The sequence below is a fragment of the Cupressus sempervirens genome, chromosome 8 (assembly GCF_028749045.1).
Source record: "Cupressus sempervirens isolate cs-2001-9-10 chromosome 8, ASM2874904v1, whole genome shotgun sequence".
Classification (NCBI taxonomy): domain Eukaryota; kingdom Viridiplantae; phylum Streptophyta; class Pinopsida; order Cupressales; family Cupressaceae; genus Cupressus; species Cupressus sempervirens.
The window spans coordinates 775,319,226-775,339,390 of record NC_143125.1 but is presented as its reverse complement, the minus strand read 5'-3'; the positions used below and the strand labels follow the sequence as shown (position 1 = coordinate 775,339,390).

The following is a 20,165-nucleotide window of genomic DNA, read 5'->3' as shown; positions in this document are numbered from 1 at the left end:
CTATGCATAAGAAAGTAAACAAGTAATTTTGAATAGTAATAATAAGCTTGCATGAAGAGAACTCATAAGACCATATTTTGTTATCCAGGGAAACCTTGGCCAAGGGAAAACCTCGGTGAGGATGATACCCACTAGATGATATACTAATATATATGTTCCTTGTTAGAGGATGGACCCTATTAGGATTCAATGAGAAAATTCAGTATAGAGAGTCCCTATTAGGATAATTTTAATCCCTATTAAAAGATTCCAACCTTGTTAGGAGTTGTAGTATAGTGGATGCAAGAAGAGCTCACTGCCCAAACATGCACTTCCAATTACAAGAAGAGCTCATTGCCCAAACGTGTAACTAAACTTTAAGTTCCTCAGATATAGATGTATAGATGCTATAACTTCTTCTAGAATGACCTCTAACCTTAGCTTGTTCTCAGATCAAAAAATTAAGTTCTCAAAGACTTTGTATATATCATTTCATAAAAAGTTCACATATCACCTATCACAATACAATTGCACACTAAATCTCACAAGATATCCTTTGTATAAATATCATGCCTTTTCACAAATTTCTACTAGGTTGGTTAGGACCACAATATACTTTTTCAACTTAGAGTAAACATCTAGGATGTCGGTCCTAATTGGTCAAGTAATTATTTTGTAAACAAAATAATTCCTTTACCTTTAATTTCATTGTTTTGGTCGACTGGTAAGATCATGAATATTTGTTTTCTATAATGTCCATACTGATGTCCAAGGTTATGTACATCATCATCAACATGTATACAATATTGATCTATCTTTGCTAGTCATAATATGACATTAGATGCATTTTACATATAAAACAATGTACTGTTATAAACCAATTTCATACTTAGACAATTTTTTGAGTACCAAAAACTAAGTATCTTTATTTTTGAGGTTTTCTGCAAGTATGTACATCATGTGTTGCCATTATTGACAACAATTACATGATGCTATAACTTCTTCTAGAATGACCTCTAACCTTAGCTTGTTCTCAGATCAAAAAATTAAGTTCTCAAAGACTTTGTATATATCATTTCATAAAAAGTTCACATATCACCTATCACAATACAATTGCACACTAAATCTCACAAGATATCCTTTGTATAAATATCATGCCTTTTCACAAATCTCTACTAGGTTGGTTAGGACCACAATATACTTTTTCAACTTAGAGTAAACATCTAGGATGTCGGTCCTAATTGGTCAAGTAATTATTTTGTAAACAAAATAATTCCTTTACCTTTAATTTCATTGTTTTGGTCGACTAGTAAGATCATGAATATTTGTTTTCTATAATGTCCATACTGATGTCCAAGGTTATGTACATCATCATCAACATGTATACAATCTTGATCTATCTTTGTTAGTCATAATATGACATCAGATTCATTTTACATATAAAACAATGTACTGTTATAAACCAATTTCATACTTAGACAATTTTTTGAGTACCAAAAACTAAGTATCTTTATTTTTGAGGTTTTCTGCAAGTATGTACATCATGTGTTGCCATTATTGACAACAATTACATCACTACATATATCCAATTGTCAACAAATTTATATTGAGAAAGTAAGCTAAGCACCTGAGGTTGTTGGTGATGCTTTGCTAGTCAAACTAAATCTAGATTTTGGGAGATGCACTACACAAGTATGGTTAAGGAAAATACTTATGCCAAGAGGCAAGGTGGTGATTGTTTGAATAGTTGAAGATATTCAAGGGTTAGTGGAAAAGCAACATAATAAGAAATAGAAACAAATTGCAAAAATGGTGGCAAAGGTAATTAAGAGCAATGATGAGGGTCATCGAAAAGTTCAAATTGCTATAGCAAAGGTTAACAAGGTAATGTATGAGATTGTAGGTCAGGAGTATGAGATAATAGAGCATAACTTGGGAAAAATCATTGATGATATGGAATGTGAGGAGATCTAGGAAGGCATGGTTTTAATTAGATAAAGGATGAGAAAGGAAAATGAGAGGATTGTAAATTTGAAGTCTCAAAACACGCATTGGAGACATTGTCAGCCTACCCAATAGTTGCATTAGGTAGCCCTTTCGCAAGACAATGGGAGCAACAGAAAAGAGATATTAGCTCAACTACATGAAATAAAATATTGGATCAATGATATAATTCAAGATGGTTGAAATTTCTTGCCCTCCTTTATCTAAAAATTCAAGTCATTGGTGGCTATTAGAGAAAAATTCAAAACATTTGAAGGGGAGTAGAAGGATTTCCTTCCAGTCAAGGACTTAGCTATTCCTAGCCTATGGGAATTTATTGGGCTACCAGATAGATATTTGGAAAGAACCAAGTTGGTGGATGAAGGAAGAATGAGTACGGTGGAGTTTTGATATGTTTTCTTGACCATCATATTGAGGATACTTGCAGAGATATAGAATGAGATTGCATAGCACAACCAAGGCATTAACACTTCCATTTTAACCATGATGAGTGATGTTGGGGTTGCACTTTATTTTGAAGATATCAAAGAGGAGAACATCAATGAGATAGATTTTGGGTTGAGATTGGATGAGTTGAGGAAGGTTGCCATCATGAAGAAGCATTTAGGCACCCTTGCCTCCCTCAATGCCTTTATCAGATATGCAAAAGAATATGAGAAGGATCATGAGAAGACACTACAAGAAGCAAGCAACATGATGAATTCAGATAAGCTCAAGATGAAGCACACAATTTTCCCTCCCATGAAGGAAGTCACTAATAGGCCATCCAAGTTCATTTCCTTAGCTAAACAGATGAAAGAAAAGGGTAGAATTATATTAGAATATCATTTAATGTAAGCCCTATTGGAAACATATGTTTTGTAGTTTAGTTATGATCATTTTTGAAGGAAAATTATCTAAGTATTGGACAATGTTACAACAACATGACAAGATTTATTGTTAGCAAAATATTCCCTTAGAATATTCTCTTGCACAATTAACCCTAGATGCATGACATCGTCATGATGATGGATACCAGTGCACATGTCCGTATGAGCAACTAAGTTCAAGTTATGAAGGAAATACTAATGTAGTTATCTCATAGTGCAGAATAGAGCATGTTAGCAAATTGACTTGTATGAGTTGCATAATTGTTTTGATTACTAAATCCTGATGAGCTAACTCTAAGGATGATATGTGAGCTGAGCAAGGAAGAATTTCTTAATATGTTTGATATAAGTAAAGAACTTCAATTGCAAAGTTAAGTGTGAATGTGATGAGATACTATGTGATGCAAAGTAATGCAAGATATGATGCAAATTAATATATGCATAGTTACCTCTTGTATGAAGAACTGATAGTCAAAATAATTGCAAAGTACAAGTGATCCAGTATTGTATGTATATCTATTCTCTTGAAGAACTCATTTGTCAGTTTCATGTTAGGGTAGTGGGCTCTTCTTGCACACATTTTTATATGATCTACCAACTCCTAATAGGGTTGAAGAAACTCCTAACAAGGTTGACGCTTCTAACAAGGCCTAGCCTCATAATAGGGACTTGAGACACTATACATTCTTCATAGACTCCTAACAGGGTCAATATCCTAAACTAGATCCTTTATATAGTGAATCATCTTGTGGGTTTCATCCCCACTAGGGTTCTTCCTTGGCCAGGGTTTCCCTAGTTAATAAAATATGGTGTTATGACCTCTCTCTATGTATGGTTGTTTTTAATGTTTAACGTTGTTGGTTTATTTTATTATGCATGTGGAAAAGTAATTAATAATATTTAGTTGTAGGAAAAAAATTGAAAATACTTATTCACCTCCCCATCTCAATATTATCTATTTCTAACAATTGGTATCAGAGCCTACTTATTCAGAAGAGGTTGAGCAGCTTGAATAAGATCCCCATGGATATGGAACAATTGAAGAAGAATCTTGAAGAAGCTCTTGAATAAATTGATCTCCTTACTGATGAAAGAGATGACCTAAAAGATAGATTTAAAAATGCAAAAGCTTACATTGGTGAACTAAAAGACAAGATAGATGACCTAAAGCAAAAAGGACCTGGTAAGCAAACTAGTGATGATGATATTGAAGATCTAAAGAAAGAAAATGAGATCTTAAAACATGAGTTAAAAATAATTGAACTCAAGCTAAGTCTTAAGAAAAATGGAGGAAAGAATGACTCTAAAATAAAAGCTAAAAATGCAAATCTAAGATCCCAGTTAAACAAAGTAACATTTTAATTGGAATCTATCAAGATAGAGCATGCGAAATTAGAGAAATACAACACTATTGTGAAAGGTGAATTGGTGCAAACCAAATAGCAACATAAGAAGTTATATACCAATAGTGATAAGATTAAAGAAAAAATATTTATAAAGAGACCTAGTTATGGTAAGACTGGACTTGGATTCTGCCTTGGACAATTTGCTAATAAATCTATTGAGAGAAAAGAACTTGATACTCCTGAAGTCAAAAAGGATTAAACATAAGAAAAATAGATGATAGATCTAAAGACAAGGAGAATGTCACTCACTCTGAGAAATCTAAAGAATTTGATCAAGATGAGGATATTAGAAGAAAAAAATCTCATGCCAAGTGTAATAAACTTGAACACATTGAAGATGATTGCAAAGGTAAGTTTTTTAAAAATATTTCAAATTTTTATTGTCATAATTGTCATGGATATGGACATCATGCAGTAGATTGTAAGAAACCTAAATTTGATAATGATAATGCAAATAGTAGAATGTTCAGGAACACTAACCATCTAGGCAATAAAAGAAGATCTCATAACAATGAAAGTGGAGAAAGAAGATAGATTGTTTGTTATAGATGAATAGTCTTGGACACATTACAAGGAATTGCAGAACACCTGACATCCAATAGAATGAACAAAGAAGGAATATAAATGTATGTTAGTTATGTAATAAATTTGGACACATAGAAATGTTTTGTAGAATGGATAGAAGAAACCTTAATAGGAATCAAAATTATAGAAGAAAAAATAGAAAAAATGATGATAGTTTGAAGGATGAAATGAAGGAATTGACAGAAGAATTTAAGAAAACATTTGTAAAGGCAAAAGAAACTAGAATTTCTCATATAGTTTAGGAAGAAGCACATCCTAATGTACCTGATAAATTGGTAAAGTGACTTATTGTTTGTGACCCATCCTACCTAAATTAAGCATTCTAAATAAAACAGTGAGTCAGTTAATAATAACCGATGCTAGAGAGAATATCAAAAGTTGCATAGTTAATAGTGTATACTAGACATTGAAAGGAGTCTACAGTAAAGTGTGCACTGCTTAATATAATTAGTATAAGGATAAGTAAGAAGAATAATCTCTCTATTATATAGAGATGGTATTTTGCACTAGTGGTAGATACACATTTAATGCGAAGTACAGATTGTGAAATATTTAAAGGATGCAAATTGATTTATAAATATCAATTGCTTGTGTGAAATCTTAAGTGTGAGATTGAAGAGAGGTTTGAGGTTTTGAAGAAGTTTGGAGATATGTGAAATTTTTGAAAGCCCTAAAATGTGAAATTAAGGTATTTTCCAAATTTTTGAGTATATTTTAGAAATTGCAAGACAAAAAGTGTTTGATGTAAGTAATAGAACTAGATATAACTTCAAGAAACACCCATTTGTTTCTTTGCTTGATGAACCCATTGGAGCATTTTCATAAGTACCAAAAAATGTCCTTCATGTCAAAGGTATAAGAGGTTATATTCATTGTAAAATTGAAAGCATAGGAGATAGAATGATTCATAAGGAATTGGAGAAAATGTGCAATAATGATTTGTCACTAAAACCAGAACATGCATACCTAGAACAACTTAACCTAGTTAAGAACATGTTCTATAAAAACTTTGATAATCACTAATGGAAAAGAATAATTTTGAGTAGAGTTCATGATGACCTTCTCTAGTTGGGAGATTCTATCATATGCATTGATAATGACCTAATTCACAAGGTCACATGTTTGAATAATGAAAAATGCAATCCAACAAACATAAAGAATGTATGCAAGTTAGTTGAAACCAATCTCAACACATGTTTTGATGGGAGAAACATGAAGATGAATACCATTCAAGATGATGGAATGAGACTTATTAGTAAAATCTTGGGGTATAAGTTCAACCATTGATCTGGGATAGATTCAGTCCTTGCCAAATTTCTTTATGCAACTTATATGGTAGTAAAGGGTGAAAAGGTTAATCTATGTGACATTATCCAAACATAGTTGTTTGATAACATATCAAAAATCAAGAAATCTAAGTGTAGTCTTTAGGTTTGAATCCCTACAAACACATATATTCTTCTACATAGCAAAGAAGTTTCCTAGTATTTCAAATTAGGATGAAAGTGAGTGCACAATGAAAACTATCACTCATGCATACAGAACTAAACCAGAAACAGTCAAAGATAATGATATTGATAGAATTATGAAATCTCTCCAAGCTAAAATGAAGAAAAGGTATAAGATACCTCCTAGGCTAGTAGAGACGTATAATGATGAACTATGTTTCATGGTAGAAATAGATTTTGCATGTATGGAGGTAGTAGTTCCTCAAGTAAAGTTCATTGATCCTATGGGTTACGAAATGAGTGAGGAATTGATTGAAGGGTATGCATAGATAATCCTACACTCCAAAGTTGATTCTAAATATCCTAGATGGGGACATATATTGAGAAGATGAGAGAAGCCAAAACAAGTCAAATAATCAAGGACTCTAAGAAGAAGGTATAAAAAGTGATTGATTCTATCTTGAAGGAATTAGGAATGTCAAGAAAGGAATTTGAAGAGGTGAAAGGGATAGAATTGGAAATAAAGGTCAGTGGTTAATTTGAACTATTAACCCCTACACCTATTGCAATTGCTAGACCTATGGAAGAGGTCACAGTTGCATAGACAAGTGCGCAAGCACCTATAGTGCCATATGTAATAGTTGTGTAGCAACAACCTCTAAGGAATACATAGAAAACTAAGGAAGCACCAACACCAAGAAAGTCTACAAGGCTTGAGAAAGCCAATACCCCTCCTAAGAAGAGAATCAAGAAAAATACAGGTGGACCAAGAAAGAGGAGAAGAACCTTGCACATTAGTTCTTCTAAATTTGAAGAAGAGACTAGTGTAGACTAGTAGAACCAAAAAATTAGGAAACAAAGACTTTAGCAGAAAGAATAGCATGGAAACCCAAGATAGAAAATCTTAACATGTAAATTATTGATGATAATAATTTTGTGCAATTGAATAAGTACTATGACTTGTATAATAATATGGATAGAAGACAACTAGAGAATGTTGTAGTTAGAAATATGATTCTAAAAGATAAAAGGTTTGATAGTACAAGAGGTCAAATACTTGAAGAGTTGTACAATAGAATTTTAAACATAAAAAAGAGAGTAATTGAGGAAGAAAAGAAAATAAAAATAAACATGGTGAAAAATTTGTGTATAATAAATAATGAGGAAGAGATAACATAAATTCTTAAAGGAATAACACCATTATTGAGGAATAAGAAGAGATGTTTCTCCTCATGGGAGGAAATTATGAAGAAGTGAATGTGGAAACTCAAAGATTCTAAGGAGAGTGCATAACAGAGAAGGCAAGCCCTATGCCTAAGGAGTTTGAGAAGAGTGCGTAGAAAAAGAAGACAATTCCTACTATAGTATCAGTTAGTCCACCTTACAGTTCTAAGAAACCAATTGAAACATTCCAAGTAGTGAATCTATGCAAATAGATTAACACCAATGTGATAATGAATAGAACTGAAAACCCATTTAAAGATTTTTGCCCCAATATTGTTGGCAATATAATTGATTACAACAACATGAGGAAACATAACAGGAGCAAGAGGAAGAAGATGCACCTTCTGAAAAGAAATTTAAATCAAGAACTAAAGTAGCTATCACAAGTGTGCCTTCAACTATAGAAGTAACAAAACTATCCACACCACCTACACAAGTAGTAGTAGCAGTATAGTCAAATGAAGAAGATGAGGCACATAATCTTATATCTTCTTAAAGTAAATTTTTTGAAAACAAGAAATACGTTAAGTCTATTGAGAAAACTTTAACTTGAGTTTTGGATAGATTGGAGAAAACAATAAGTCCTATTGATACACCTATAGATATTCAGTAGAGAGTAGCAATTTTGTGCAAAACCTTTGATAATGAGTTTACTATGCTTACCAATGTGACTACAGTTCAAGTATAGACTAAGCATGATGGTAAACTTCTTAACAATATGTGTACAAATATAAGGAAGGATATAGAAACACTAAATATAAGCATTAAGGCATTAAGGTAGAGTATGAAAGAAGGGAAGCAAATATATGCCAAGTGCAACATGACAAACCTTCACCTTCACACTTTCGATGAATAAATCAAAGAGAAGATAATTGAGCTTCAGATGCTCATTAATAACTTTCTAAAATAGAATCAAAAGTTAGAAACCATTGAGCATACAATGCAAGCACTTCATGATAGCATCTAAGATATACAAGTAGAAAAGGAGAAAGTTCTAACAAGATTTACTCTTTTGAGAGACCATTTATCCCCATAGGTTACATTGTTAGAAAATTAATTGGAGGAATACTTAGCAACCAAGACCTCATATGATAGATTTGTGGCTATAGATTTGAATGCAGTAGAGTTAGTTAGATATGCTCTATGTGCATCAATAAGTGTGTCTGATGCACTGAAAGATAGTTGGAAGGAACACCTTGCATAGTTGAAGACTAACTTCAGTGATTGTTTCTCCAAGTTTTGATGCAATTTCCAAATTTTGACAGGATTTTTCTTTTTCGGCACCTTTGTAATTGATGTCAAAGGGGGAGAAATAAGGAAAATTGGAATTGCAATTGTAAATGTAAGTTATATAGTTTTATTTTGAAGTATAGTAGTAAGTTTCTCTTCAAGAAAACTTTGTAATTGGAGTTATAAGGGATGTAGTCTTTCTCAAAATATTAATACAATGTTTTTACTATGTTATGGTTATTTATTTTGATTGGTATGACATCATGTTTGGGACTTAGCCAATTTTCCCAAAATTTTGCCATCAATGCCAAGGGAGAGATTGTTGGCAATATGACCAATCAATCAAATAATGTGAGATATGTGGTTGTCATTTATGGAAACATATGTTTTGGAATTTAGTTATGATCATTTGTGAAGGAAAATTGTCTAAGTATTGGATAGTGTTACAGTAGCATGACAAAAAATTTTGCCAGCAGAGTATTCCTTCAAAATATTCTCTCATGTAATTAACCCTAGATGCATGATGTCATTGTGATGATGTATACCAGTGCACATGTCTATACAAGCAACTAAGTTCAAGTTATGAAGGAAATACTAATGTAGTTATCTCATGATGCAAAATAGAGCATGTCAACAAATTGACTTGCATGACTTGCATAATTATTTTGATTACTAAATCTTGATGAGCTGACTCTAAGGATGATATGTGAGCCAACTAAGGAAGAGTTTATTAATATGTTTGATATAAATAAAGAACTTCAATTATGATGTTAAGGGTGAATGTGATGAGATACTATATGATGTGAAGTAATGTGAGATATGATGGAAATTAATATATACACAGTTACCTCTTGCATCAAGAACTAACAATCAAAGGAATTGTGAAGTACAACAAGTCATCTAGTATTTTATGTATATCTATTCTCTTGAAGAACTCAATTGTTAGTTGCATGTTAGGGTAATGGGCTCTTCTTGCACACATTTGTATATGATCTAGAAACTCCTAACAAGATTGAGGCTTCTAACAAGCCCTAGTCTCATAATAGGGACTCGAGTCACTATACATTCTTCATAGACTCCTAATGGGTTCAATATCCTTAACCGAATCCTTTATATAGTGAATCATCTTGTGGGTTTCATCCTCACTAGGGTTTTCCCTTGCCTAGGGTTTCCCTAGTTAACAAAATATGGTGTTATGATCTCTCTCTCTCTCTATGTATGGTTGTTTTTACTATTCAAAATTGTTGGTTTATTTTGTTATGCATGTGGAAAAGTAATTAATAATATTTAGTTGTGGGAAAAAAGATTGAAAATATTGATTCATCCCCCCTCTAAGTATTATCTATTTCTAACAAGCCCAAGTGACAAATTCTCCTTCTTCTTGGGTAGAATAGGTGTCTGATTCTAATTGGCTACCATTTTGGTGCCTTATCATTGGTTGCCACCTTGCCTTTTTTTCATTGGTCCATTGATGATGTGGAATCTTCTCATTGGCTGATGGGGTGGAAACCCTAATTAGGGTTTTTGGGATTTGATCTAGATTGTTGATTTTACCTCTTCATCTCTACCATTGGTTGTAATTTTGGCCTCTATATAAGGCCATTTTCTCTCATTTGTAAAGGGTTGAAGAAAGTTGTTGCTTAAGATAGTACCAAATATTGCTTCTCTTATCATTGTTGTGACTTGCATGGTGATTAGGGACACTTGGTGTTATTTTGTGGTTTCTACTTCCAATAGTTAGAGTTAAATTTCATTGAAGTTGCTAAAGTAGATATTATTTCACAAATCTTGTTAAGAAAGAGTTAGAATAGATGGATAGTTATAAGGTGATATTAGTGAATGTTTGATAGGGATCTATAAACTAGGCCACTAGCATCCTAGTGGCTGGTACATAAGGCTTGCATGGTAATCTAGTCTTTTTTCCCTTGAATTATTGCATCTATGGAGGTAGAGCCACTGCTATGTTTTCATCAGATTTGATCCCCATCCATCTACTAATATTTCCATTCATAGGAGTAGAAATAACGAAGCAAGTATTTTAGAAGTTGGAGTTCATTCAAGAATAAAGTTAGAATGATATAAGTCATTGGTGGACATTCCCTCCATCATCCCTATTAAAATCATTTGGCACTAGTATACATTGCAAAGCTAGATTCATCACTATCATAGAAATAGTCTAACATCCTTGAACGAATAACGTCAACCTACCTACATGATTAACCAACAAATCACATTAATATAACTAAGTTAGTATCCATAGGTGTAAGGAACCTTGGAGTTCTTCTCATGTTCTCATAAGTATTTACTTTTTAAGAGAGGGTTGAGTGTTTGATATCCCATATCAATTATTCAATTCCTATATGTTATGTAGTGGTACAAAACTAACATCAACAAGATTCATTTTTTCAATCAGTTGATAATGAAGAGTCTAAATGAGCTATGGATGATATAAATGCAAAATTTAAATTTCATTTTCCTCCTAATGTGGCATAGGTAGAACAAGAATAGTTAAAAAGACCAAGCTAGAAATCTATGTACAATGTTTTTTGTAAGTCTAGATTGGTAGCTGTAACGAAAGAATTTGGCTTAACTCTTGATCAACTTGGAAAAAATATATTGCTCAAGCATAAGCTACCTAGATTATGCATAAATTTAATCTATAATCTTCACCATTATAATTTCTAATTAGGGTTAGAAGGATAACTCAATTTTAACTATGGTATCTGTAGACACCTAAATTTGATTACACTGCTTTGGTAATCTAATTTAGCCATCTCTAAAGGCATCATTAATTAAATTCTTATTTAATTAATCCTTTTCCATCCCTAGTTGATTAATTTAATTAATCATCTATAGTCCTAATTGATAAATCAAAAATCTATTATTTATCAATTAAATCCTTTTCTCCTATCTAATTCCAAAAATCCCCATTTATTAAATAAATCTATTTGATAAATGAAATCCTCAAATTCAAAAACCCCTAACCTATCTCTAATCCTCCATTTAGCCTAATCCACCCCATCCACCCATACTAACCAAGCTTAGCCACTAACTCACCCACCCTCATTAATGCCATCCACTTGCACATCTCTAACATCCCTAATCTAATCCTAAACCCAAGCCTAATCCACCTCCTAATGTTGTCACATTCCTTAAACAAGTTTAAGACTTTCCTAATCCAAACCAAAGTCTCCCCTCAAAAATCCCAACCACTAAGTCATGAGTGCTCTTACAAAACATAAAAGACTCTTACAAGCCCACTCATGACTCTTACACCCATCTTCCACACTCTTCCCTCTTCCACACTCATTCCTCTTACATCCCTCTTACATACTCAACCCCACTCATCATGCCTTTAACCAACCCTTTACCCTACCCTCTCACACTCATCCTCCTTGTGACAAGTTTCACCTTCCCATTGGTGCTAAACAAGCACAATCCATGTGCTCCCCTTTGAGTGCATCTTAGCCCTCCTTAAGCCTTCATCCATCCTTGCATCTAAGCCCTCCATTCCTCTACCCCTTAGCCTATAAATTCAATCCCATCCCAAGCCATTTCATCAACAATCTTTGAGCTAAAGTTACCATGCTATTTTGAGAACCAAAGCCATCAATCTTACCCTTATAATGCCAAATTAAGAGCTCACAAAGCTACCAATTTGCCATTACCCATCTCCATTGAAGCAAGCTTTTGAGCATCTCGAGCATACATCCAGAGCAAAAGGACACATCTACAGAATCAAGAAAGCATGGAGTGTTTTATCTTGTGAGGTTTACACTTCTTGTTTGCTTTCTTTGTCTAAGCATATATGTGAATTTAGTTTTTGGTTTGTGAATGTTTACTTTATTTGTTAATGTTCTTTGCATACTAAATCTTGTTCTACAGTATCCATTTTATCAAATTTTTACACAATTACAAGAAATTGAAGACACTAGTAATATGTTAGATGATGTTGCAACCAAATCACTCAGTGGAGAGTTTAAAGACTCCAAATCAATCCTAACAGGCACTAATCACATGTTATCTATTTTAATATAACTTCTTTTCTAATATTTTTTTGTCTCATTTATGGTTCATTTTAATCAAAGAATCAGATATTGGGGATTTTTGTAGGTGACTCTTGAGCTAAGTTTTGAGCCAGTTGTTAAGGAATTTGTCCACCATATCTATATGGAGTAAAAAAAATTATCTACAAGACCCATAGATGGTGATGAGAATAGGATTGATGACTTCCATAAGTTTGCTAGGGTGAAATAGTTAGTTGAAAAGAATATGAAAATGCTTAATAATACAAAAAGGCTTCTCATTCATAAAGCTTAAGTAGAGAAACTTATTCAAGTTATCATATGTTTTTCAAGAGATGTAGTAGATAAATCCATAATGTTTGAATTTGAAAACTACTACCTTAGTCATAAGGTAATCCAAACTTCTTAGCTATGGAATGCACAACACAAATAAATACTAAGGATGCCCTTTGCATCTTCATTTTACCTAGTATGGAAAAGGAAGCTCATATGTTATTAGCTATAGGAGGAAAAAGTTGTCTTCTTGAGGATTGTAAGGAGAAACTTTGGAATAAATTGTTAGTTGCTCCATATCAACATAGTAAATCTGATAGCAAGGAGCATTCTGAAGAGAATTTTGGAGCACATGTAATGTCATGTTTCCAAGGGTCTAGTAAAGATCCTACAAAGTTTGTGTTGCTTGATGCTTCAGGTGAAGTGTTGGATATTATTTTCATGTCATATTTAAGTGCTCGATCAAAGATTTTTGATGCGCAAAAATAAAAGGAAAATGACTACCAACAACTTTCAAAGCCCATTATGGATCAATGGCCTTACGTCATTATTTTGGGAGCTTGAAATATATGTTGTAAATACTTGAAGGATTATATAGAGGTAAACCAATTCAACAATTTTATATACAAAGAATGTATTATTTTTGTTTCTATATGAGACGTTGATTTCTAGCTTGTTGTTGTGAGTGTGCAACTTGCTTTCTTAATTTTAAATTTGTTCTTTTTGTTTTTTAAACTAGTCTAAATTAATGGTTATTTATGTAGATGAAATCCTTCTTTGCCTCTATGAAATGTCTCCATCACCCAAGGTCACTTATTGAAACATAATGGTATGTCTAGAAGTGAGAAGATTATTTTAGTAACTTGCCTAAGTGCAACCTATTAACAATATTACTTGGATGTAATTCTATGAAAATCATATTTTAATTTAATTTTAAAACAAAAAATTAAGTAACATTTGATTCTAAAAGTCTTTATTTATTTATAGGTATTATGCAGTGTGCATTGGCACTTTGTCAATATTTGCAAAAACCATTGGCCATGCATGGTTGCAACATAATCTGGTATTGGTAGAGAGATATTATCATTAAAGCTTTTTCTCTAGAATATTTACACCCTACAAATGATATATATGAAGGTGAAAAGAAGATGATGATCAAAGTAATGAACCAAGTTGGTGTTAACATAAATATGGCAGCATCACATGAATGGATGTTTTCCCCTTTGCAATTGATTGTTATCTTTGGAACAAGAAGAGTTTATTCTATAAAAAAGGTTATTTCAATGGTTGGGAAAGTTTATAGTCATAGAGAGTTGTTGATTCTAGAATTAGTCAAACTATTTGTCTTAAAATATGTTGTTATCTTCTTGAGAGTTAGAAACAATGGAGAAGCTACATCTAGTAGCTAAGTCATGGATCCATTTTTTGACACCAAAATTCATTTTGAGTTATAGGAAATAGCCAATAAAATGATTAAGTATGTGAATTGTAAATATTTGGGGCAAGATATAAATTTACAACAAAATATGGAAATTAACCATATCATAATTCATCCATATCTATTGAAGGCCCTTGATATAGATGACTATTATAAAAACATGGAACAATAATCAGATAATAAAAGATAGGAAACCCTTTGTGATATTAAGTTTGAACCACTCCATAGATGTTAGGATTGGAAACTTCCATATAAGAAGCTAGATCCAGATGAGTAATTTCTCATGCTTATAGGAGAAAGTGAAGAAACCCTTCTAGAGGGGAAAATTGTTCAAGCAATCATTCGAAGAGTTCTAGATCAAATTCTTTTGGTAATTTGGAATCAAGCATAATAGGGAGGATTTTGAAGGATCATCTTTCTAATGGCACATGTGTGAATCATGTGGATCATAACATAGAAGGTAGTGTTCTTACCTATTGAGTGAAAAGTGTGTAGAAAGAAATATACTTAGCTGATTTGTCATGCAAATTAAGTGAAGTGAGTGACTAGTTTCAAAGTATATAGGATAGAGATTTTTATTATGCAAGTGAAGAATTTATTTTACAAAGTGAACAAGAGAATTAATTTTCCATATTTATGCCTAGGTACCATGTGAGCTATAATATGCCCCAAAGGCTTTCTTCTAAACAAAATCACTCTTCCAAACCTTCCCTTAGCTAGTGCTTTGAGTCTCTTGGCCCATCCTTCTAACATCATCCACTACCATGTTTTAGGGTTTATAGAATATAATTTATTCATTTTTCCTCAACCAAAACCATGTTCTATTCCATCAGGATTTTAAATCATGAACCAACCAAGATTTTGTCAATTAAAATAAACTTATTATGACAAAAGAAGACATGAACTACACCCCTTTATGTTGGTTTCAACTAAAAATGCCAAAAACAAAGTTTGCCTTGTTGAGTTCTTCCTCACAATATTCCAATTGCACCAATATTTAAATTAGTATAAAGATTATCCATCAAAATTAGCTTTTCTACTCATTTTTTCCCCCAAAACTATTACAAGCCAAAATATGTTACAACCTTTCCCTTTCCCTTTTCTCTCCATGTCAGTACAAACATGAACTACAATACTCCCCTTTTAGGTTACAACCTTAAAACCATTAACTTCCATCAAAACAAACATAAAAGAACTCTCCCAATCTTTTGCAATACAACTCAACTTTATCTGGAAATATCCAAACACTTATGTTGGTCCTCATCCTTAAGCTCAATCAATTCAAAGCCAAACTATTCAATACATCTTTAAACTAATTAGAAGCCTAAAATCTAAATCTCTATGAGAATTAATTCAAAAAAATCAAAAGTGCACCTGCATTCAAGGGCTCAACTTTAGTTGCACAACTCATACACAACAGGTACTATGAATCAGTCCCCTATCTTCAAACCAAAAACTTTTTATGGCAATAAAAGTCTAAAATTTTCATTGATTATCCCATTTCAAAACTACCAAAATTAAGTAAGGTAGGTTTATTTTCTTCATTTGATATGATGAATTGATTAGTTAGAGAAACCCCTCTTTATCAGGTACATAGAAGCGAGTTTATTGAGTCTTTATTGTTTGTAGGGATGCGGAAAATCCTTTTGCCACTATGTAATGAGTAGAATATTAGGATAGACTATGTTAGACTATGACATTTCTTGAGGTTGAAACACTCTAGTTTCTCTATAATACATACATGAAGAGTACATGCATTAGATGTAGTTAGATAATGGATAGAATGTGGTTTTTTTTATGAGCAAGGAAAAGCATGAACAAACAAATTGAAAATGTAAAGTGAAAATTTCATTATTTTTTGTATGCTTCATGATCAAAACATAAAATTTTCAAAATACTTGATAGAATGGTGAAGACACGAAATCCTCCATCATACTCCACAAACCCTAGTATTTGGTGCTAAGAAAAGATAGTCCATTGAAAGTGAAAATGATAGAAAGAAATTTGATATTTGGTATTTTATTACTTTTTGTGAAATGAGGTTTTGTCACTGTGTAAGTATAGTTCGAATGTTATTAATTAATTTAAAATATTTTATTTTATTTTATACTTTTCTTTTATCAAAATCAATAATTACAATAAATAATATGTTCTAGGTGATGCATAATAATAATAATAATAATAGATTTTTTTACTTTAATTTTAATTTAATTAAATTAATTTTCTTATCAATAATAATCACAAATCTTAATTTATCTTGTTTTTCATATTTAAGTTTAAGAAAATTGAAATAATTTTATATTTATATTTAAAATGATTAATAATAATCTAGGATTTTATAACAATATATTAATTTTCTTAAACATTTTAAACATTTGAATTATTTTGAGATCGAATAGTTTTGTGATGGGAATTGACCTCCTAGATATTCTCACTATTTCAGAGGCTCTGTAAGCATCAATACATATATACATTAACTAGTAATGTTAATCAAGTGACATTTGTTCATTCATTCATTCTTGTGATGAAATTATATAGATTTAATATATATGTGAACCACAAATCATGAAGCACATACCTATACAAGTCAAGGAGTTTAATAGAAATTATAAAGTACTAAATTGATAATAAAATCTTTTGGATATGGAAAGATATACTTGGAGCTTTCTTTTTAGTGCATGGTGGATTTTTCTTTAATTCTTTAGGAGTTCATACATATATTGTAAGGAGTTTGAGATTAGATTGAGGTCATTTTGAGTTTGTTTCTAGTTCAATATCAATTGAGAGAACATTCAAGGAGGTTAATTTATAATAATGTATTGATAGGAGACAAACTCCATCAGTGAGTAATAAAGGTTATTAAAAAAAATTAAAGAATGTATTAATACGATATAAAAATCATTGATCATCCATTGAATCATTTGTTTTGGTGATTAATATTAGTGACCAATTGTTTAGTCATTTATTTAATTATTTATATAGTCACTTATCTTTATCTTACCATTTAATTTTACTAGACTAAATTAATCATATATTTAGTCACTTATACTCATAAATTATAAAACATTAATATAATTTGATCAATTTTAGTAATGTGACTAATTGTTTTATTCATCTGACTAAATGTTTTTGTCACATGGTCATTTATTTGCATAAATTCTACTAGTGGACAGACTGCCACATAAAACCATGGGCCCATTCCTCCCTAGTCATCATAGTTGTCAATAGGATCTTTTGTTCATCATCCAATATGTCGCTATCTATGACCATTGCTTTGTCACTTCACAGAAGTGCTCGTCCTTTATTTCATGTGAAAAAGTGACATCATGCCACATGTCTAGGGCAAGCCTCCTTCTTTGTGGCTGGCGAGGTCCTTTGATAGGTGTCCATTTGGTAGGTTTTCTTTCACTTTTGCTTCATGGGCTAGTGTTTCTTTTGTGTGTTTTACTCACCGTCAAATCAAATATCAGTGAGGGTTGTCACTTAGTAGCTTTGAAAAGATGGGCATGTGTTATTTCATGTGAAATATAAAAAACATCACATGTTACATGTGGGTTCTATTTTCCCTTGTGGGTTGTGGATGAGGTGGATCAAGTGTTAATTGAGTTGGCAAACAGATAGCATTTTCATTGGGTGAAGTACTAATAGGATTAATGAATCTTGGAGCCGTCAGATGGGATAAGATCCATGGTTGTTTCTTTGTCACTTTGCAAAGATGCAAGGTATTTATTTCATGTGAAAAAGTGAGAGGTTGACACATATACACAATGTGCCTAGTTAAGATAGTAATAACACCAATTAAAGTTACAGTTAAGTTTGCAGTTTTATAAAACATTGTGGTTAAGTTTAAAGGGTGGCTATATTAAGGTGATTAAACAGTAAAATTTGTGAAGACCTTGTATGGTGGAAAAATGAAATAAAACTATTGGTCCACATATTTCTTTCCCATTGTTGGACCTATTTGACTACTAATTTAGATATTTTGTTGAGCCAAGAGGGAAGGAAGTTGGTTTTCTCTTCTCAATCTAATCTTCATGATAGATCTCAACCACTTTGAATGAATGCAAAGGCTACTAACAATATGAAGGACACTAGATCACTTCTTGGTTATCCATATACTTGGTTAGAATGTTTAATGGCATCATTTCTATCACTTCAGGGTTTCTTCCAGGTCAAGGTTTTGACAATTTTTTGCCTACAAAGATATACTAGATTGGATCTATTGCACAAATCATATCTAATCATTATTTGACCATATTCAACGCATTGATTAGCATAGGAAACAATCTAGAGTTTGTGCCCAAGCTAAAAATATACATTTTTTAACCTTTGTAATAGTTGACTCTCTCTTTTTTTTCTTTGGAATCGCTCTGGCATGCATATTGCAAATTCCCTTCACTTTTGAACTTCATGATATTATGTCTTATCCCCTTTAGCTATTGATGTATTGTGTAAGACTCATTTTCCTCTCATCAGTGTATTGTGAATATTTGTAATTTGCATGAGTATATCTCCTTTTTTTAAATGAATGGTATATAGTGAATTCTTATTCCTTGCGTCATCCATTTGGTTATTTGATCTACATGTGGTTATTGGATTTAAACAAGTTTGAATCTATATATCATTTTATGTCATGATAGTTTAATTATGCATGTATGGGAAGAGATTGGTTTGAACACTCTATTTTGGTGCATCACCTCCTTAGGATAAAATAGGTTAATGTTTTATGCATGTCTTCTTTTCTTTCCCTCTCCAAGAGAGTTAGGTGCATCATGATAGTAAAGGAAGCTGGCCTTTTCTAGAGACTCAACCTTATTTTTCAAGTCCCACAACTTGGAGGTTGTTTCCATGTTCCACATGGTTGCCTTTAGGTAAAAAATTTAGGCAAGGGTGGAAACTTTTGTGAGAAAAGTTTTTGGCTCATTTAGTGGGACAAACATATCCAAATATTTTAAGTCTACTAGTGTCAAAGAATAATTTCAAGATTGATGTTGAGGAAATAGTGCTACTCTTAGTACTCCATGACTTCAAGAGGCTAATGTTAAAAGAAATTGGTGACTCTACCCCAATCTCACATTTGGTTTTAGATCGCAGTTCCTATGATTCATGCCCAAAGCTAAAACAAGGGCATCTTCTATGGGTAAGTTTCAATAAATAGAGCTTGCATTTTTAAATCCTAGAAGAAGAAAGGCTAAAGTATCTCTATGACTAGTTAGTAGTGTAGGAGTAACAAATACCCCTATAGGATCCATCTTCACTCCTCCTGTTGTTAGATCTCAACCTAGAATATATGGCTAGAGCTCATTCTTTTTCCACCTTTAATGGTGGAAGTCCTCTCCTTGTAGCCCAAAGATATGACATACTAGTATTAGCTCTCAAAAGTATACCTAATTTCACTGGTGAAACTTCCATCTCCCTTGTAGAACATATCCAAGAAATACCAAATGTCTATGCTATCCATAGAATAACTAAAGATGATGTTATAGTCAGGCTTCTAGCTTCACCCTTCAAAAGGAAAATAATTAGAATGGTATAGAGGGTTGCCTCACAACTCTATAACAGATTAGGATGAATTAGGAGAAGCCCTATGCATGCATTTTGAGGATAAGAGTGACTATATTTTACTTTTAGAATAGTTGACTAATATAAAAAGAGCCCCCCATGAATACATAATTGACTTTAAC

The 20,165-nt window shown here is 32.2% G+C and overlaps 2 pseudogenes; both read left to right on the top strand.

Moving 5' to 3' along the window:
* The first annotated feature begins 1,788 nt into the window (after window positions 1-1,788).
* On the top strand, window positions 1,789-13,870 carry LOC149544709 (transcription elongation factor SPT6 homolog; annotated as a pseudogene).
* A 4-nt stretch (window positions 13,871-13,874) lies between these two features.
* LOC149544708 (transcription elongation factor SPT6 homolog) lies at window positions 13,875-15,105 on the top strand (annotated as a pseudogene).
* Window positions 15,106-20,165: the final 5,060 nt, after the last annotated feature.